General features: G+C 43.4%; 1 non-coding gene and 1 pseudogene across 1 annotated transcript; one reads left to right on the top strand and one right to left on the bottom strand.

Annotated features, from left to right (window-relative positions):
• Positions 1 to 9,037: 9,037 nt before the first annotated feature.
• Positions 9,038 to 9,201, bottom strand: LOC142438186 (U1 spliceosomal RNA). The gene has a single exon (XR_012782613.1). It is a non-coding gene; the product is annotated as a U1 spliceosomal RNA (small nuclear RNA).
• Positions 9,202 to 17,581: 8,380 nt separating this feature from the next.
• Positions 17,582 to 17,699, top strand: LOC142437717 (small nucleolar RNA SNORA44; annotated as a pseudogene).
• The last annotated feature ends 5,065 nt before the right edge of the window (positions 17,700 to 22,764 follow it).

Genomic DNA, 22,764 nt, shown 5'->3' with positions numbered 1-22,764 from the left:
GAAATGCAAAATGAATGGCTTTAAGAAATAAAAATTTATTTTCTCATAGTTTGGGAGGTGTAAAGTCCAAATTTGAGGTGCCAGACTCCAGGGAAAGGTTCTTGATCTCTTTTGTCTCTGGAGGAAAGCCTTTGTCTCCTTTCAACATCTGTGGACCTAAGTTCCTTGGAGAAGGTCATGTGTCATGTCATCAATCTTCTCCTCGGTCTCGGAATTTCTCAGCACAGGGTCCCTAGGTCCGAAGGATGTGCTCTTGGCTGATAATGAGCTCACTACTCACTTCTCTCTCCTTTTATTTCTTGTAAGATAAAATGTGATGCAAGCCATACTCTGAAGAAAAAGTGGTGACTGAAGTATCCAACCCTAAACCTGCCCATTACCATAACACATATCACTTGATACTCTTTAAACATAATCTAATGTGGTTTCTTAACCACAAAATAATGCCTAAAATATACAACATAGCACAAAATGGAGAATAATTATATCACATCACAAATGGAGGGCAATTGCACACTACTGAAAACCATGACCTAATTGAGTTGACACATATCTTCAGGGGACACAATTCAATCCATGACATGGCTCAATGAATTAAATCATTCTATTTGTCCCCAAGACTTCAAAGGCTGGGGAAAAGGATAAGTCTTGCTAAGATTTTACCCAAACTCTTAAATAAATATTTTAAAGCTTTTCTTTTGTTTGGGACCAGTTAAGAAAGTAGCCTATTAATATAACATGAAGACCCAATGAGCACAATTTAAAAGGAGAGAATGGGGCAAAAGATGAAAAGTTTGCATGCTAGGAAAATGTATATATTACTCCTTATGGGTTTAGGATCAAGGGTCTAAAGTTTAATTGCTTTCCGAAATCAAGCCAGGACTAGTAATGGGTGAAACACTTATTTTCAATACAATGAACATTAAAATTCACTAAAAATAGTGGCAGCAATATTAACAAAACACCATGTTACTCAAACAAATATGTCTGTATGCCAAACTCGCTTCATAGGCAGCTAGTTTAAAGCAATGATATGTCAGCTTGTCATATTGTGGTGGCTTGTGTGTTGCTGTGATGCTGGAAGCTGTGCCCCTGGCATCTCAGATAAGAGAGGGCCCACTCAAAGTGAACTGACCACAAAGAAAGAATTGACTGTTCACTTCAGATGATCGGCCACTGAAAACCTGATTGACAATGTGGAAACATTGTCAGATACTGAGAATTTCATGAACAGGAATGGAACACTGTCAGAGAAAGTACCAGAAGATGAAGCCTTCAGGTTGGAAGATGCTCAGAATATGACTGAAGAAGAGCTGCCTTCTCAAAGTAGAGCCAACAATAAGGATGTGGATGGAATAAAGCCTTTGAAACCTTCATTTGTTGCCGGAGCTTGAGTCAAAATAAAAAGAAACATTTGCAAGCATCTATTAATAATTGGAACTTGGAATATATGAAATATCACATTAGGAAAATCATAAATCATCAAAAATTAAATGGAATGCATAAAGACCAATATCCTACACATTAGTGAGCTGACATGGACTGATGTTGGCCATTTTGAATCAGGCATTCATGTAGTTTACTATGCTGGGAATGACAGATTCAAGAGGAATGGTGTCAAACTCATCGTCAAAAAAGGACATTTAAAAAAAAGGACATTTCAAGATCTATCTTGAAGTACCATGCTGTCAGTGATACGGTAGTATCTATTCACATACAGTAAAATTCAGTCAATACAGCTATTATTCAAATTTATACACCAAACACTAAAGCTAGTGATGAATAAATTCAACAATTTTACCAATAGCTTCAGTGTGAGCAAATGTACAACCAAGATAGAATTTTTAAAGACCAATGACTACTTCCCTGTAAATACTGTTTTCCCCAACATGTGGATTTTCCCAGATGGAATACACAGAAATCAAATTAATTGCATCTGTGGAAAGAGACAATCGAGATGTTCAATGACAGCAGCCAGCGTGAAGCCAGGTTCTGACTGTGGAACAGACCATCAGTCACTCATATGCAAGTTCATAAGGAAGCTGAAGAAAACTTCAACACATCCATAGGGGCTAAAATATAACCATGAGTCAATCCCACCCAGATGTTGAACATATTGAACACTAATGACAGAAGACCTAATGAACTGTGTGATGACATCAGAAAGATCAAAAGAAAGTAAAAGGTCATTAAAATGACAGGAAAGAAAGAAAAGATCAAAGTGTATGTCAGCAGAAACTCTGAAATTTACTCTTACTCTTAGAGTAGTTAAGACAAATGGAAGAAATGATGAAATAAAAAAGCTGAACAGAAATTTCCAAAGGGCAGCTCAAGAAAACAAAGTCAAAAATCATAATGAAATGTGCAAAAACCTTGACTTAGAAAACCAAAAAAGAACACACTCAGCATATCTCCAACTGAAATAATTAAATAAAAAATTCAGGCCTTGTTTGCAGTCGCTTCCCCCAGCTCTCCCAAAAGATAGCCTGCTGGACTGTGCGGCCCCTTCCTCCCTGCCTCTCAAGGCCAGAGCTGGACTGTGCAGTCCCTGCCTCCAGCATTCCAAGATAACTTACTCACAGACCACATCCTGACTCAGACCCTGCAACTGCAGCACCAGAAGGCCCTCCTTCCCCTTATCAGTACATACATCCTTGGCTCAAACCCTATAGATGTCCCACTGCCTCACTGTCAGGCGCGATTTCCCTGACCTAAATGGTTGGGTCTCAGAACCCATCCGGAGGCTCAATGTGCCCCTCATCCCTTTCTCTGCTCTCCCTTCCTTCCCGGGAGTTCTTTCCTCACCTCAATAAAATCTTTCTCAACTTCACATTCCTGGTTAATTCTATCTCTGTTCCAAGCCTCCGTCTCCAACCTCTCATCTTGGTGCTGAAACCTGGGACCGACAGGAGGGTCCTCTGTGCCGCCCCGGCCCTCCTCTGTGCCGCCCCGGCCCTCCTCTGGCCGGTGTGCAGCCCTGTCCTCTGTTTTCAACCTCTCATCTTGGTGCATGGAACCCGGGAGGAGTAAGAGGTGCCTTGGCGCACCCCTGCCCACCCTTGGGCAAGTGCGGTGCCCTTCTCTCCTCTATCCCTCCTTCCCTTAAACCAGGATTTCTCAGCTGCCATCTGCTGCGTCTACAAGTGAGTACCTAGCAGTCACTGCACCTTCTGACTGGACTAGAGTGCAGTCTGTCTGAGCTTTTTCTACCAGTTTGTGTGTTTCATGCTGGCAGTTCTGCAGTGCCTGATCTCAGATTTACTCTACAATCTACTTCCTCCTCCTCCCTGGAAGTTCCTCAATGCCTGCTCTCAGACCTTATCTAAAACCCGCTCCCTCCTGAACAAGGCCTCCAACTGCCCTTCATTCAGCTGGCCACAAAGCCAGACCCCTCCCCTTCCCTAGCTTCCCGCAGTGTCTTTCACTGTAACTGACCCAAGGTTGCTGTATACTGGTTAAAGCCACAGGCCTGCACCAGGGAATCTTCCTGTTCTGGGAAGTCCAGGACTTTCCCACTGGCCCCTAGCTCTGACTGGGACCCCTCTCAGGGTTACCGGGTCACTTCCTGACTGATGAGTGCAAATGGGGACCAGGAGACGTCCTTCTCCTCTGACTCTACCCCTTGAAGTTTAAGACACCATGGAAAAGGAAGCCTCCCAGAGACAGTCCCTTGAGATGCTTCCTGACCAATCTCACAGAACTGGGCCTGGCTCTGGATATTCTCCCTAAGCATCTCGTCTTTTTCTGTAACCAAGTGTGGCCACAATCCCAATTGGACAATGAGTTGCACTGGCCAGGACTTTTGATTCCAACATTCTCTGTGACCTCGACAATTTTTGTCACCAGACTCAAAGATGGTCTGAGGTTCCATATGTTCAGGCCCTTTTCTTTCTTCACTCCCATCCCTCTCCATGTACTGCCTGCCACCCTGCTCAAGTCCTCCTAACCAAACACTCTCTTAATCAGGCCCCTGAGAGTACTCCCCCTTGTCTTTCTCTGAACCCCCTGACTCCTTGTCTGCACCCCCAGTAAGGCCTCCTCCATATTCTGGGTGCCCCTCACCACCACCTCCCTCTGCTCTGAGGTGACACCTGCAGCCTCCCAAACCCCACAGCCACCTCTTACCTTACTCAGGCTTACAAGCCAGCTCTCACAGAGCAGTTAATTTTGACAAGCTGCAGGAAATTACCCAGCAACCAAGTGAGAACCCCGCAGCTTTCCTCACTGAAGCCTCAACCCAGTACATGAGGCTAGACCCCACCTCTCCAATGGGGCTACTGTGCTAGCCACTCATTTGATAACGCAGTCAGCCCCTGGCATTAAAAAGAAACTTAAGAAAGCTGAGGATGGCCCTCAGACCTCCATCCGTGACTGGTAAATATGGCATTTAAGGTTCTAACACCCGAAGGGAACAGGCTGAGGCAGCTCACAAATCTGGAGCCCACCAAGGGGCAAACTGGCAAGCGCAAGTCTTGATTGCCATCCTCAGGCCGGCTGGAGGGAGGGGTCAGAAGACTTCAGGAAGCAGCAACTTCAACAGTGAGTGACCGCCTGCCACTGGGACCCTGCTTCACATGCGGCCAGGAAGGGCACTGGGCTAAGCGTTGCCCACATCCCCGGCCATCCTCTAAGCTTTGTCCATCATGCAGTCAGCAGGGCCATTGGAGAAGTGACTGCCCTGAGCGCCTAGATGCAGGTCAGTCCATCCAAATCTTGAACCGCTATTAACACTGCTTGACCTGGCCATCAACAACGACCGATGAAGAAGCCCCTCATTCAGCAACCTCAGTAACCCCCACTACACTGTGCCCAGGGTAGCGATCAGGGCAGCAGGTAAGCCGGTGTCCTTTTGGTGGACAGGGTCTTTTCCGTCCTCCCCTCCTCCTTGGGCCCAACTTCCCCTTCCCCGGTCTAGGTTATGGGAATTGATGGCCATCCCTCCAAGCCTTTAGTCACCCCACCTTTAATGATGCCTTTTGTTACCATCCCCCTTAATCCAGCTTGTCAGCATTCATTTGCCGTTATCTGCAGCCTCTCCTAAAACAGTTCTAAAGCAGACAGAACCCAACTCCCTTAACCTCTCTCCCTCCAACAGCAGCCTTCATGTGTTGCAACCAAAACGATTCCAGCAGACCTTTAACTCTTTGCTGACACTTAGTTAATAAAAAAAAAATGTAAAGGACATCAAGCTGATAGTTCCCGGGGAACACGGGGAAGTGACAAAGCAGACAAGGTCACTAATTCAAACCAGCCACCCCTGCCAGCCCTCTAGACTCTCCTCAACTAAACAAAGCAACCTTTTAACGAACTCTCCTCCAATCTCCTCCTTTACATTTACCAAACCCTAGTAAACCTTTTTAACTTTACCTGGACAAAAAACAAGGTATAGCAGTTAAAGTTCTGACTCAGTCCCTGAGGCCCACTCTATCCCCTGTAGCTTATCTGTTGAAACCGTTAGATATGACACTCAGAGGCTGGCAGTCATGCCTCTGGGCCCTGGCGGCAGCTGCCACCCTTACTAAAGACGCTCTCAAACTAACACTAAGAGAGCCTATCCGGACATTAGCTACCCACAAACTGTAAAACCTTCTCTCACACTGAGTCTTGTCTTTACTGTCTCCCAACCCTCTACCAAAAAATCCACCTTATGTTTATTGAAAACTCTAACATAACCTGGTGACAGGCTCCCTCTCTAATCCCAGCAACTCTCTGGCTTCAGCACCTGGACTCGCCAGAACCTAGCAGTCACTCCTGCCCGCAAACGATTGAAGAACTAACACTACCTCGGCCTAAACTTTAAAATCAGCCTTATCCTGATCCAGAGCTAACTTTGATTGTTGATAACAGTTCTGTCGTAGACACCCAGGGACAGTGACAAGCCGTCTATACTATAGTTTCACTTAATCCGGTCTGGGAAGCTGCACGTCTCCCAGACGGAACCACTTCTCAGAAAGCAGAGCTCATTGCTCTCACTCGAGCACTCCACTTAGCTAAAGAAGATTCCTAACAACTAAAGTGTCCCCCATCATAAACAGCAAGTAAATAGCTCTCCCCGCCAACCAAGCTGCAGATCTGATTGATCAAGTCCATCATTGCCCGCATATAGGGCCCCGTGCTCTTCTTCAGTTCCTACAACCTATGCTTTGTGTCTCAAATCACACAAGTGTCATTCGCACTAGACATTAAGTGGCCCTTACATAGCCCGTAAAAACCTCAGGCCTCTAGAAAAGTTGAAAAGATGGATGGAATTATAAAAGTTCATCTGCCCAAACTAACTCTAAAATTTTACCTAAATAGACCTGCTTCCACTAGTCCTAACTTGAATACACACCTCACTCTCCCTTTTTCCTAAGTCCCTACCAGTTGATGTATGGCAGGCCTAATTTAATCAACCATACCTTACTAGTCACACTACCACCACTGGCAAGCTACTTACTCTCTATCTCTCAAGAACTTTTCCCCGAGAACATGCACACAGATGTCTACCTGCCCCTGATCCTGAGCAACCTGACCTACCTGTAATTAACCCAGAAGACTCTGTTCTGCTGAAAAATCTCCATCCTTGACCTCTGCACCCCAAGTAAACAAACCATACATCGTCATCCTGACGACTCCCAGAGCAATCACAGTCCTCAAAGACCCCAATTGGCATCATCTGACGTGGGTGAAATGAACCCCTAACCCACACCATGACCATTACGCCACTCAGATGGTGGGCCCTACCACCTACGCTTTACTAAAACTTCTTCTTAACTTCTTACTCAGTTCTGTTACCTTCGATTCCTCACTAGTCTCAGACACGTACATGTAGCAATTCACAGCTCAGGAAACAATCCCTGAACAAAGCCTGCTAACAGGATACACAGGTTATTATAAAAGCCAAACCAGAGTTATCACCACAGCTAGTCCGTTACTTCACAAATCAGGATGAAAATAGCATTTCTCTACATAAAGTAACAAACATAATATAACTGTTACCACACCAGTTCATTCTTACACTCCTATATTCACTACAACAACAACTCGTCCTCACGCTCACACTCCTACATTCACTATTCATACAACATTTATTTACATTCCATGCACATGCCTGAATACACTCACAGGCCCATGTGCCCACTCACACTGATTGGTACAAATTCGCTCACTTATGTTCATACATCCGCATGCCCACATCTGCACACTCACTCATTAGGGCACAGCATATTCCAAACACAAAACTTAACAAACAACTCCAGCTGGTCATAAACTACTTTTGACTTATTGATAGAGTGTACATACCTTTTTGTCAGCTGTTAAAAGATTTAATAAACAACGGCTTTGAATGGTTACCTGTGCCAGGGATGTAAGGTGTTGCTTCAAGGAGGTGAGAGAAATAACCAGAGTACATGACAGATTTTTACAAGACCAACAACTTATTCTCTGCAAATACCCTTTTCTTTCTATTTTTTGTTGTTGTTTTAATCGTTTTATTAGGGGCTCATACAACTCTTATCACAATCCATACATACATCAATTGTGTAAAACACATCTGTACATTCATTGCCCTCATCATTCTCAAAACATTTGCTCTCCACTTAAGCCCTTGGCATCAGGTTCTCATTTCCCCCTCCCTCCCCTTCCCCCTGCCTCATGAGTCCTTGATAATTTATAAATTTTTATTTTGTCATATCTTGCACTGTCCAACGTCTCCCTTCACCCACTTTTCTGTTGTCCGTCCCCCAGGGAGGAGGTCACATGTAGATCCTTGTAATCGGTTCCCGTTTTCCAAACCACTCTCCCTCTACCCTCCCAGTATCGCCACTCACACCGCTGGTCCTGAAGGGATCATCTGCCCTGGAATCCCTGTGTTTCTGATTCCTATCTGTACTAGTGTACGTTCTCTGATCTAGCCAGACTTGCAAGGTAGACTTGAGATCATGATAGTTGTGTGTGTGTGTGTGTGTGTGTGTGTATAGGGAGGGGGGAAGCATTTAGGAACTAGAGGAAAGTTGTATTTTTCATAGGTGCTACATCGCACCTTGATTGGCTCATCACCTCCCCTAGGCCCCTCTGCAAGGGGATCTCCAGTGGCCAACAAATGGGCTTTGGGTCTCCACTCTGCACTTCCCCCTTCATTCACTATCCCCCTTCATTCACTATGGTAAGATTTTTGTGTTCTGATGATGCCTGATACCTGATCCCTTCAACACCTTGTGATCACACAGGCTGGTGTGCTTCTTCCATGTGGGCTTTGTTGCTTCTGAGCTAGATGGCCGCTTGTTTACCTTCAAGCCTTTAAGACCCCAGATGCTATATCTTTTGATAGCCAGGCACCATCAGCTTTCTTCACCACATTTGCTTATTCACCCGCTTTGTCTTCAGTGATTGTGTTGGGAAGGTGAGCATCATAGAATGCCAATTTAATAGAATAAATTGTTTTTGCATTGAGGAAGTACTTCAGTGGAGGCTCAATGTCCTTCTACTACCTTAATACTAAACCTATAAATATAGGCACATAGATCTATTTCCCCATCCTCATATATAAATATATTTGCATATATACATGTCTTTATCTAGATCTCTATAAATGCCCTTTGCCTCCTAGCTCTTTCCTCTATTTCCCTTGACTTTCCTTCTGTCCCACTATCATGCTCAACCCCACCTGGGTTTCAGCAATACCTCTTCATTACATTATCCTTGATCATGCCCTACCAGGCCTCCCACACCCACCTCACCACCAATTTGAATCACGTGTTGTTCCCTTGTCCCTGGGTTTGTTAACACCACTTCCTTCCACCCCCACCTCCCACTTTTCCATGCCCCCCCCCCCCCCAGAACTGGCAGTCCCGTTGTTTTCTCCTCCAGATTGTCCATCTAGCCTATCTCATTTAGACAGATCTGCGGAGATAATAATGTGCACAAAAACAAGACAGAGAAAAACCAAGCAAAATTATAAAACAAAACAACAAACCACTGACAAAGAACAAAACACAGCAAGAAAGAAAAGCTTGTAGTTTGTTAGTTGCAAATACCTTTTTCTTTTTCTTTTTTTTTTCAGGGGAGAGCGCGAACGCAGTCCCCCACTACCACAAATTATGCAGTCGAGTTTCCCACATTTGGGGAAATCGCAGGGGTCAGCACATCCAGAGTGCAATGGATAAGCCTCGCCCTGGGAAAACCACCTTCGTGATCATGGTATCTCCCCTGCCAAGTAAGTATGCAAATACCTTTTTCAACAACACAAATATCAACTACATATGTTGGCTTCCTACGATGGAACACAAAAGAATTCAGATAGCTGCATCAATGTAAACAGATGATAGAGAAGCCCCAAATGATCAAACAGAACAAATTCAAGGGTTGACTGGAACAAACCATTCATTGCTCATATATAATTTGAAGTTAAAGGTCAAAAAAATTAAAATAAGTCCATGAAAACCAAAGAAGAAACTTGAGTATATCCCACCTGAATTTGGAGACCATCTTAAAAATAGATTTGGCGGTATTAAGGACTAATGATCAAAGATCAGGCATAAAAAGACTTTTTCTGAGATACTTTGGAGTGTTACCAGGAGGGACGAGTCCCTGAAGAAGGACATCATGCTTGGTAAAGTACAGGGTCAGCTAAAAAGGGGAAGAGTCTCAGTGAGATGGATTGACACATTAGCTGCCTTCTCGGGCTCAACGATGCAAACAGACGTGTGAATGGTGCAGGGCCATGTAGGGTTTACTCTGTTGCTGTGAGCCAGAACCAACCTGGTGTCCCCTAACAACACGGAACCTATTTTGTTCCAATGGACTATTCTAGACCCAAAGGTCAACTTGCAAAATGCTCTGAGAGGTGAGTCATGCCCTGACCAGGCTCCCCTCTGAAGGAGGCTAGCACAAGCAGACTAACACCCTCTGCTTTAAGAGCAAAGTCCATACTCCATGCTCAACTACTTCCATTGTCTCACCTAGTAAACTTCACTCACAAAAGGATTTCTTTGAACAGTCTGATCAAAAACAAGGTCTTTGTTTTAGTTTTCTACCCCCTTAAGATTGTTTACTTACAGCTAAACCTTTAGACAGGAGGCCAGCTCCCAGTGGTTAGTATCCAATAGGTTAACTAGAGTTTTTTTTTTTTTTTAGTAAAGAAAGGGGTGTGGGTGGAATGCAATAGACACATGAATGATGCCAATATGTTTTATGTTTCTGCTTTTCTTAGCTGTGTCCTCTCTGCCAGGGAGCAGCTAGAGAGACGTCTATGGACTTAGGAGAACCACTTTAATTGACAATTTTTGTCTGGTCCTAAAGTGAGACATGTGATTGATTGGGTGGTGACTGAAAAATTGAGGCTGGAATGGTTAGATGTGCAGGTTTGGGGAAGAGAGAGAGAAGTCCAGGGAATGTCAGTCCAGCCATCTCAAGCTTGCCTTCATGTCCTTCCAAGTCACATAGAGCGTTCTTGTGTATCTCAGTATGCACGTCCATGTATTTTTTTGGTATACGATCAAGGGTAAGATTATAAAGGAAAAACAATTGCTGTCTTGAAAGTCTTATTCTTGTGCCTTAGAAATGTTTCTCTCCTGGACTTCCCTTGGAAAACAAAGTTCAGGTGGATATTTTGTCCAAGTAGTACTTCAGTATTTGGGGAGCCTTATAAAAAAAAGTGGGGCAAAGGATCTTTTCCTTTCACTTGCAGAAATAGGCGGCAGAGCACAGAGACAAGAGCTTATAAAACTGAGTTTGAAAATTATCATTTCAACCTCCGATTGCTAGTGAAATTGGAAGATTCATGATTGAATTTTGTAATGACACATTTAAAAAACCCATTGCTATTGAGGTGATTTGTCTGGCAGTGACGCTGTCAGACAGAACAGAACTGCTCCTTGGGGTTTCCAAGGCTGTAAACCTTTCTAGAAACAGACTCTGCATCTTTCTCCTATGGAGTGACTGGTGGGTTCGCACCACTGATCTCCAGTTAGCAGCCAGTGCTTCACCACTGTGCCACCAACCATCCTCACAGCACACTTACAAGTAGGAAGTATTTCCAAACATCACCTGTCAGTTTAGTTACAGTGGCTTGGATGTTGTATGATGATGGCAGCTAAGCCTCTGGTATTTTAACATACCCTCATGGTCACCTATCATGGACAGGTTTAGTCTGGGAGCTTTCAGACCAAGACAGAGTAAGGAAGAAAGGCCTACCCATCCACTTCTGACCTCACTCAAGCCCAGTGAATCACAAGAGAACATTATCCAGGAAAGACCAATCACGAGAGAAGGTCGTCATAGTGGTTACCATGGAGAAAGCTCTCAATGAGATGGGCTGATGCCATGGTCACAAACAGTCTCACCCATCCCAATGATCAGGAATACGGCACAGGCCTGGCAAAGGCTCTTTTCTGTTGGTCAACACGATGAAAGCTTAATTGATGGCAACTAATGGCAACAACATTTTCAGAAATCCCAAGTATTTGGAACACAGTCCAGGAACTAGATAAGATGTGCAAATACCTATCATTAAACACACCCACTTAACTCCTTTAGAAGGGTAAGCGAAAGTCCATGGAAAGCAAAGTAGAACCTTGAGTATATCCCCCTGAATTTGGAGACCATCTTAAAAACAGATTGGAGGTACTGAGGACTAATGATCAAAGATCAGGCATAGAAAAACTTTTTCTGAGATACTTTGGAGTGTTACCAGGAGGGACGAGTCCCTGAAGAAGGACATCATGCTTGGTAAAGTAAAGGGTCAGCTAAAAAGGGGAAGAGTCTCAGTGAGATGGATTGACACATTAGCTGCAGTCTGGGGCTCAGCCATACAAACAGATGTGTGAATGGTGCAGGCCCAATTAGGGTTTCCTCTGCTGCTGTGAGCCAGAACCAACCTTGTGTCTCCGAACCACATGGAACCTTTTTTGTTTCAATGGACTATTCTAGACCCAAAGATCAACTTGCAAAATGCTCTGAAGGAGACTCGCACAAGCAAACTAACACGCTCTGCTTTAAGAAAAAAGTCCATACTCCGCGCTCAACTACTCCATTGTCTCACCTAGTGAACTTTCCCCCACAAAAGGATTTCTTTGAACAGTCTGATCAAAAACAAGGTCTTTGTTTTAGTTTTCTACCCCCTTAAGATTGTTTACTTACAGCTAAACCTTTAGACAGGAGGCCAGCTCCCAGTGGTTAGTATCCAATAGGTTAACTCTAGAGATTTTTTTTTTTAAGTAAAGAAAGGGGTGTGGGTGGAATGCAATAGACACATGAATGATGCCAATATGTTTTAAGATTGTGCTGTTCTTAGCTGTGTCCTCTCTGCCAGGGAGCAGCTAGAGAGACGTCTATGGACTTAGGAGAACCACTTTAATTGACAATTTTTGTCTGGTCCTAAAGTGAGACATGTGATTGATTGGGTGGTGACTGAAAAATTGGGGCTGGAATGGTTAGATGTGCAGGTTTGGGGAAGAGAGAGAGAAGTCCAGGGAATGTCAGTCCAGCCATCTCAAGCTTGCCTTCATGTCCTTCCAAGTCACATAGAGCGTTCTTGTGTATCTCAGTATGCACGTCCATGTATTTTTTTGGTATACGATCAAGGGTAAGATTATAAAGGAAAAACAATTGCTGTCTTGAAAGTCTTATTCTTGTGCCTTAGAAATGTTTCTCTCCTAGACTTCCCTGAGAAAACAAATTTCAGATGAACATTTTGTCCAAGTAGTACTTCAGTATTTGGGGAGCCTCACAAGAAAAAAAAAAGGCGGGGGGGATGATATTTTCCTTTGAATTGCAGAAATACATGACGGAACTCAGAGATAAGAGCTTATAACATTGAGTTAGAAATGATCATTTCAGCTCCAATCCTAACTATTAAGTGGACACCTGCCACTCCCCCCAGAAGAATTTATTTCAAAAGACAGCATTGAATCTGCAGCTCCAAGAGAGGGACTTATCTGATCTGAGCACATGGGAGCAGATGAAGGGGGAGGAGGAGACAGTGGAGCACATCCTGGCCCACCAGCCTTGATCCCAATTAGAGCAGCCAGTCCACAGAGAGGACCACATGGCTGGCCCCAATATGAAACCTGGCATCCCGCACTGACCCAAAGCCCTACGGGGGACAACACTGGAGACACAGTGTGGGAATTGAGCCCTATCTGATACCGCCACACTGAGGCAAAACACTAAGGGGGTGCAACAGAACAGCAAGGGAATGGAGCAGTGAGGTCCCCAGGGAATGCTGAAGGTGGATTTTTGGGCAAGAGTGTGGTGGCCCAACAAAGTGGACTGGAAAACACTCTTAAAGGCCAACAAACTATCCTTGAACTAAAAAAGAAACTATCATTTCAACCTCTGATTGGTAGTGAAATTGGAAGATTCATGATTGAATTTTGCAATGACACATTTTAAAAACCCATTGCTATTGAGGTGATTTTGTCTGGCAGTGACGCTGTCAGACAGAACAGAACTGCTCCTTGGGGTTTCCAAGGCTGTAAACCTTTCTAGAAACAGACTCTGCATCTTTCTCCTATGGAGTGGCTGGTGGGTTCGCACCACTGATCTCCAGTTAGCAGCCAGTGCTTCACCACTGTGCCACCAACCATCCTCACAGCACACTTACAAGTAGGAAGTATTTCCAACCATCACCTGTCAGTTTAGTTACAGTGGCTTGGATATTGTATGATGCTGGCAGCTAAGCCTCTGGTATTTTAACATACCCTCATGGTCACCTATCATGGACAGGTTTAGTCTGGGAGCTTTCAGACCAAGACAGAGTAAGGAAGAAAGGCCTACCCATCCACTTCTGACCTCACTCAAGCCCAGTGAATCACAAGAGAACATTATCCAGGAAAGACCAATCACGAGAGAAGGAAGTCATATTAGTCACCATGGAGGGAAGCCCTCAATGAGATGGGCTGATGCCATGGTCACAAACAGTCTCACCCATCCCAATGATCATGCATACGGCACAGGACTGGGAAAGGCTCTTTTCTGTTGGTCATCAGGGCTTGTATTATTCTGGTAGACTAGAGAAACAAATCCATGGACACACATATGTTTATAAGAAAGATATTTATATACAAGAGCAATTGAGCATTGAGAAAACATCCCAACACAGTCTAGTCCAAGACCATAAGTTTGATATTAGCCCACATGTCCAATACCAATCTATAAAGTCCCCTTCAAACTCATGAAACACATGCAATGAAGCCAAATGCAGGATAATCACAAACCAGTGGGTAGAAAGTCTTTGGGTCCAGTGGCGTTGTAAGCATCTCAGTGCTGGGATGTGTCTCTCTGTGGCCTCTCAGTGGTCACAGATCAAAGCTTACTTGATGGCAACTAACAGCAGCAACATTTTCAGAAATCCCAAGTATTTGGAACACAGTCCAGGAACTAGATAAGATGTGCAAATAGCTATTATTACGCATACCCACTTTGCTCCTCTAGAGAGGTAAGTGAAAGTCCATGATAACCAAAGTATTATCCTTAAGTATATTCCACCTGAATTTGGAGACCATCTTAAAAACAGATTGGAGGTACTGAGGACTAATGATCAAAGATCAGGCATAGAAAAACTTTTTCTGAGATACTTTGGAGTGTTACCAGGAGGGACGAGTCCCTGAAGAAGGACATCATGCTTGGTAAAGTAAAGGGTCAGCTAAAAAGGGGAAGAGTCTCAGTGAGATGGATTGACACATTAGCTGCAGTCTAGGGCTCAGCCATACAAACAGATGTGTGCATGGTGCAGGGCCACGTAGGGCTTACTCTGTTGCTGTGAGCCACGTAGGTCTTGCTCTGTGGCTGTGTTGTTGTTAGGGACACTAACCTGGTGTCCCTAACAACACGGAACCTATCTTGTTCCAACGGACTATTCTAGACCCAAAGGTCAACTTGCAAAATGCTCTGAGAGGTGAGTCATACCCTGACCATGCTCCCATCTGAAGGAGGCTAGCACAAGCAGACTAACACCCTCTGCTTTAAGAGCAAAGTCCATACTCCACGCTCAACTACTTCCATTGTCTCACCTAGTAAACTTCACTCACAAAAGGATTTCTTTGAACAGTGTGATAAAAAACAAGGTCTTCCAAAGTGGGTGCATAAGCAAATGTGGTGAAGAAAACTGATGGTGCCCGGCTATCAAAAGATAGAGCATCTGGGGCCTTAATAAAGGCTTGAAGATAAACACAAGCGACCATGTAGCTCAGAAGCAACAAAGCAAACATGGAAGCACACCAGCTTGTGGGATCTTGAGGTGTTGAAGGGAGGAGGTATCAGGCATCAAAAAACAAAAAATCATATCATTGTGAATGAGGGGGTGTGTGGAGTGGGTGGGGACCCAAAGCCCATCTGTAGGGAACTAGACATCCACTTAAGGAAGGGTCTCAGGGAGATGAGCCAGTCAGGGTACAGTGTAGCAATGATGAAACATACAACTTTCCTCTAGTTCCCAAATGCTTCCCTTCCTTCAACCACTATCATGATCCCAAATCTACCTTACAAATATGGCTAGACCAGAGGATGTACACTGGTACAGATAGGAACTGGAAATCCAGGACAGATGATCCCTTCACGACCCGTGGTGAGAGTGGCAATACCAGGATGGTGGAGGGAGGGTGGGGTAGAGAGGGGGAACCGATTACATGGACCTAAACATAACCTCTTCCCTGAGGGGTGGACAATAGAAAAGTGGGTGAAGGGAGACGTCGGACAGTGTAAGATATGACAAAATAATAATTGATGATGTATCAAGTGCTCATGAGGTGGGGGGGCAGAGAGGGAGGGAGAAAACTGAGGAGCTGATGTCAGGAGCTTAAGTGGAGAGCAAATGTTTTGAGAATGATGAGGGCAATGAATTTAAAAATGTGCTTTACACAATTGATGTATGTATGGATTGTGATAAGAGCTATATGAGCCCACAATAAAATGATTTTTTAAAAAACCAACCAAGGTCTGTTTTTGTTTTCTACCCACTTAAGATTGTTTACTTACAGCTAAGCCTTTAGACAGGAGGCCAGCTCCCAGTGGTTAGTTTCAAATAGGTTAACTCTAGAGATTTTTTTTAGTAAAGAAAGGGGTGTGGGTGGAATGCAACAGACACATGAATGATGCCAATATGTTTTAAGTGTGTGCTGTTCTTAGCTGTGTCCTCTCTGCCAGGGAGCAGCTAGAGAGACATCTATGGACTTAGGAGAACCACTTTAATTGAAAATTTTTGTCTGGTCCTAAAGTGAGACATGCGATTGATTGGGTGGTGACTGAAAAATTGGAGCTGGAATGGTTAGATGTGCAGGTTTGGGGAAGAGAGAGAGAAGTCCAGGGAATGTCAGTCCAGCCATCTCAAGCATGCCTTCATGTCCTTCCAAGTCACATAGAGCGTTCTTGTGTATCTCAGTATGCACGTCCATGTGTTTTTTTGGTATACGATCAAGGGTAAGATTATAAAGGAAAAACAATTGCTGTCTTGAAAGTCTTATTCTTGTGCCTTAGAAATGTTTCTCTCCTGGACTTCCCTTGGAAAACAAAGTTCAGGTGGATAATTTGTCCAAGTAGTACTTCAGTATTTGGGGAGCCTTACACGAAAAAAAGGGGGGGGGCAAAGGATCTTTTCCTTTCACTTGCAGAAATAGGCGGCAGAGCACAGAGACAAGAGCTTATAAAACTGAGTTTGAAAATTATCATTTCAACCTCCGATTGCTAGTGAAATTGGAAGATTCATGATTGAAATTTGTGATGACACATTTTAAAAACCCATTGCTATTGAGGTGATTTTGTCTGGCAGTGACGCTATCAGACAGAACAGAACTGCTCCTTGGGGTTTCCAAGGCTGTAAACCTTTCTAGAAACAGACTCTGCATCTTTCTCCTATGGAGTGGCTGGTGGGTCGCACCACTGATCTCCAGTTAGCAGCCAGTGCTTCACCACTGTGCCACCAACCATCCTCACAGCACACTTACAAGTAGGAAGTATTTCCAACCATCACCTGTCAGTTTAGTTACAGTGGCTTGGATGTTGTATGATGCTGGCAGCTAAGCCTCTGGTATTTTAACATACCCTCATGGTCACCTATCATGGACAGGTTTAGTCTGGGAGCTTTCAGACCAAGACAGAGTAAGGAAGAAAGGCCTACCCATCCACTTCTGACCTCACTCAAGCCCAGTGAATCACAAGAGAACATTATCCAGGAAAGACCAATCACGAGAGAAGGTCGTCATAGTGGTTACCATGGAGAAAGCTCTCAATGAGATGGGCTGATGCCATGGTCACAAACAGTCTCACCCATCCCAATGATCAGGAATACGGCACAGGCCTGGCAAAGGCTCTTTTCTGTTGGTCAACACGATGAAAGCTTAATTGATGGCAACTAATGGCAACAACATTTTCAGAAATCCCAAGTATTTGGAACACAGTCCAGGAACTAGATAAGATGTGCAAATACCTATCATTAAACACACCCACCTAGCTCCTCTAGAGGGCAAGTGCCTTCTCAGCATCGCTCAGAACATTGTCTGTCAAATAAAAGGATTGAGTGTACAAAAGAACACATCATGATGACCCAGAGAAATGATAGCAGGGTTCCTTCAGACGGTCTTTTAAAAACATAGCAAGAAGACCGAAACTCCATGTTTCCAAGGTCTGTAGCTGGTGTGGCCTTTTGATGACAGGGCAAGCTGGAGAGACTTTGACAGCTTGGGCTAGCATCGTATCTGCTCGTGCTACTCATCTTTCCTATGATGGCTCAGGACTGGGGCTGGAAACCTTCCACCTCAGTCCCCTTGTTGTGCCAAACTTCCCGGTAGTGTGTGTGTGTGTGTGTGTTGTGTGTGTGGTCGATTTGAGTTTAGAGCTTTTCATTGGTTTTGTTTTTGTTTTCTGCTGTATGTCTCTGTTTTCCTAGCTATGTTAACAAATCTGAAGGTGCCAGCTTGTGTCCGTAGTTGGATCTTGAAAATTACATCTGTTACCAGTAAGGCACCCTTCATCTGTGATTAAGCCTCTATCTAGATCTAGAGTTGGGATGGACACACTATGGGAAGAACTGCAAGCAGGTCATTTTATGTTTTATATGGAAATAGCTCCACCAGAAGAAAATCTTTCTATAGTGCTTTATCTCTGGTACAAGTATAAGTGACAAATAAAAAGACCATTATGGAAACGGTAGAAAAAAAGGAAGGAAGGAAGGAAGGAAAGAATTGGAGCTATTTAGCCCAGATAATAACTAAGGCAGTCATTGGTCCTGATGGCAGTTGGTAAGCATTGGACTGCTGATATCAAGGTGGACTGACAGTTCATACACCCTCCCCACAACCGAGAAAGAAGGGGTTTCTCTGCTGCCGTAAAGATTTATGGCCTTAAAGCACTGGGGGAGTGCAGCGGAACAGCATGGAATGGGGCAGCAATGTCCCCAGGGAATCCTAAAAGTGGACTTTGGGGCCAGGGCATGGTGCCCCAACAGACTGGACTGGAAAACACTCCTAAAGGCCAACAAACAATCCTTGAACTAATGACAAGCTTTTCTTTCTTGATGTGTTTTGTTTTGTTTTTTGTCAGTGGTTTGTTGTTGTTGTTTTGTTGTATACTGTTGCTTGGTTTTCCTCTGTCTTGTTTCTGTGCATGTTATTATCTCCACAGGTCTGTCTAAATAAAATAGGCTGGATGAACTATCTGGAGGAAAAACAATGGACTGACAGTTCCGGGGGAACTTGGGATAAGGGGAGGTGGGGGTAAGGAAGTGGTGTTAACAAACACAGGGACAAGGGAACAACAAGGGATCCAAATTGGTGGTGAGGTGGGAGTGGCAGGCCTGGTAGGGAATGATCAAGGGTAAGGTAACGAAGAGGTATAGCTGTAACCCAGGTGGGGACGCAGCATGATAGTGGGGCAGGAGGAAAGTCAAGGGAAATAGAGGAAAGAACTAGGAGTCAAAGGGCATTTATAGAGGTCTAGACAAAGACATGTACATATGCAAATATATATGAGGATGGGGAAATAGATCTAGGCGCCTATATTTATAGGTTTCATATTAAGGTGACAGAAGGACCTTGGGCCTCTACTCAAGCACTCCCTCAATGCATGAATACGTTCTTCTATTAAATTGGCCTTCTATAATGCTCACCCTCCTGACACAAACCGCTGAAGCCAAAGCGGATGAACAAGCAAATGTGGTGAAGAATGCTGATGGTGCCTGGCTATCAAAAGAGATAGCATCTGGGGTCTTAAGGCTTGAAAATGAACAAGTGGCCATCTAGTTCAGAAGCAACAAAGCCCACATGGAAGAACATGCCAGGCTGTGTGATCACAAGATTCCAAAGGGATCGGTTATCAGCCATCAAAGAACAAAAAAATCATATTATTGGGTGCACACCTCCATGATACGATTGTTGAGGACAAACGGGTGCATAAGAGAATGTGTCGAAGAAAGCTGATGGTGCCCGGCTATCAAAAGAGATAGTGTCTGGCGTCTTACAGGCTTGAAGGTGAACAAGCGGCCATATAGCTCAGAAGCAACAAAGCCCTCATGGAAGAAGCACACCAGCCTGTGCGATCATGAGGTGTCGAAGGGATCAGGTATAAGGCATCATCAGAAAAAAAAAATCTTACCATAGTGAATGAAGGGGAAGTGCAGAGTGGAGACCCTAAGCCCATTTGTCGGCCACTCACAGAGGCGTCTAGAGGAGGAGATGAGTCAGTCAGGGTGCGATGTAGCACAGATAAAGAATACAGCTTTCCTCCAATTCCTAAATGCTTCCGTTCCCGGCCTCCCCCACCCCCAACTACCATGATCCGAATTCTACCTTGCAAGTCTGGATAGAGCAGAGGATGTACACTGATGCAGATAGGAGCTGGAGGCACAGGGAATCCAGGGTGGATGATCCCTTCAGGACCAGGGGTGTGAGGGGCGATACTGGGAGGGTAGAGGGTGAGTGGGTTGGGAAGAGGGAACCAATTACAAGGATCTACATGTGACCTCCTCCCTGGGGGATGGACAACAGAAAAGGGGGTGAAGGGAGACATCAGACAGGGCAAGATATGACAAAATAATAATCTATAAATGATCAAGGGCTCATGAGGGAGGGGGGAGCAGGGAGGGAGGGGGCAAAAAGAGGACTTGATGCAAAGGGCTTAAGTGGAGAGCAAATGCTTTGAAAATGATTAGGGCAAAGAATGTACAGATGTGCTATATACAATTGCTATATACATATATACAATATATGGATTGTGATAAGAGTTGTATGAGTCCCTAATAAAATGTTAAAAAAAAAGAAAGCAAATGGGTAATAAAAAAAGAAAAGACGAATATAAAATACTTGAATAACAACAAATGCAAGCCATTTGTAATTAAAATGCCTGTAGAATTGTTGTAAAATGTAACTATATACCCATACCTGTTGCTTTATTTTTTATTTAAACATTTTTCTCTTTTTTTAGCATTTAATAAATGTTTGTATCTATTTATCTTCACACTTTATTGAAAATTGTACATCTTAAGAAAAAAGAAGGAAATTTGAGCTAGGTTTTGAGTTTATGATTTTGACACAAGAAAGTGCTTACACCACAATATTAAGTAGAAAAAAGGAGCTAAAGTATGTACAGTAAGGATGTTCTTTTTAAAAGTTAATCTTGATATGTACAAATATGTCTGATAAAAATTGATGTATGGATTGTAACAAGAGTTGAGCTCCCAATAAAATGATCTTTAAAAATAAAAAAAAAAGATTTACAGCCTTGTTTTTCTTTTTCGTTTCCTTAGGTTTTTATTTTTTCTTCTGCCTTTTGTTTTTGTTTTGGGCCTTTTCGGTTTTTGTTTTTGTCATAATACAATACAACCCCCAAAGTGAACCAGAGTAAGCCATAACCCCTGGACAAGCAGAAGGATTCCAGGCTCCCACTGAACTCTCGGCCCCATCCAAGAACTGTCCATACTGATAATGTGGCCCAGTTCAATTCTCACCTTCATGAGATGCCCCCTGAAGGCAAGGACGCTACAGCAAAGTGTGGTGAAGAAAGCAGATGGTGACCAGCCAACAAATGGAATAGAGTCTGGGCTTTTAAAGGCTGTATTCAAACAAGGAGCCATCTAAGTGAGGCGTCAACTGTGTCCACATGGAAGCAATACACCAGCCTGTCTCATCCAAAGATGACAACAACAAAATCCAAATATGACGAAGGGAAAAGTATCATTGCTTAAATTGTGAAATTGTAGAAGGTTATGGAGGACAGCGGGACCCAAAATCCATCTGCAAACTGTCTAGTAGATTAGTCTTCTGGCAAATCCCTTTGAACCACAGGCAAGGGACTTGAACAGCTTTATTATCTGACAGGGATTATTTTAAACTTGATTATGGTGGATTCAATCATGGTATAATATGATACTTGGTCAGTTGACCTTCCTCTTGACCCAACTTGAATTTTTTCTAGGAGCAAGTATTTCTCATCGGTTCCAAGACAGAAATTTCTTCTCTGCCTTTTCACATATTGATGATGATCTTTTCTCTCTTATTCTTTATTTTTAATCTTTATATTATTTTGCCATGCCAATTTGTTTTACTTTTGTTTTTTGTTGTTTCTGTTGGATTTCCCAGTTTGTGAAGCACAGAAGGAGTGGATACCTAGACACAATAGCTGATGCAATGGTTTATCAGGGAAGTGGGGTGGGTGTAGGGAAGGTATGGAGATTCAGGGGTCAAATAGTGAATGTGGGAGTGGGGAGAGGAGAGAGCATTAGAGCCGATTGTGATGGTGTATATCCAACTCTTTTTTAAAAGCAATTTAACTGTGGAAGTGTAAGATATGTGAATTTGAAAAAAAAAGATATGTGAATATGATATCAAGAAAACTACTACTGAAGCAAAAAAAAGGGAGGAAGAAACTGAAGTTGACCAGTGGTTACCAGGGGTGTAGAAGGAAGGGTTGTTGCTTAGAGGGTATTGAGTTTATGTTAATGGCGGCGGAGTAATTTGGAAGAGGATATCAGTACTGGCTGTACAACATAAAGAGTATAATCAATGGCACTGAATTATACATGTAGGAGTTGTTAAATGGAAGATGTTTTGTTGTATATATTTTTGCCACAATTGAAAAATGATTACATGAATAACAATGAGTACAAGGAAGAAGAAAATGTTCTAGGATTCATTGTGGTGATAATTATACAACTCTTCTTGATATGATTGAACTATTGAATTGTATAACTTATGGATGAAGTGCTGATAAAAAAGAGGTACGTCTCAGAAACCCTGCACAGAATCACGGAGTCCAAACAGGCTGGACGGCAGTGGTTTTGAGGAGGCTGCCATGAGTTGGAATCAATGCAATGACAATTAACAATAACATGCTATGTAGTAGGCACAAATATTATCCCCAATCTACAGCTGAGAAAAATTCAGCATAGAAAGATTAACTTGACAAGGCCACACATGTAGGAATTGATAGAAGGAAGTTGAAATTCACCTCTGTTTGATTTTAAAGCTTATGTCTTAACTAGTTCATAGCATTGTTTTATATTCTAATTCTAATTGTTTTCTCACATAATCATATTATGAGAGAGAGAAATCTATATTCCATTTTGTCTGATAAAGAGAGTAGGTGAGTCTATGGGGCAGAGGAGAGCTAACTGCCTCTGTGGGTTCTGAGACTGTAACTATTGGTGGGAGTAGAAAACCTCATCTTTCTCCCAAGGTGCAACTGGTGGTTTCAGACTAGGGCCCTTGTGGTAAACAGCCTAATGGGTAACCCACTCTGCATAAATTTGTAGGCAATAAAAGAGTATGATTCAAATATCTAGAAATGTCATTTGTATGG

This window comes from Tenrec ecaudatus, chromosome 1 (genome assembly GCF_050624435.1).
Source record: "Tenrec ecaudatus isolate mTenEca1 chromosome 1, mTenEca1.hap1, whole genome shotgun sequence".
Lineage (NCBI taxonomy): Eukaryota > Metazoa > Chordata > Mammalia > Afrosoricida > Tenrecidae > Tenrec > Tenrec ecaudatus.
This window is presented reverse-complemented; position numbering and strand designations above follow the sequence as displayed.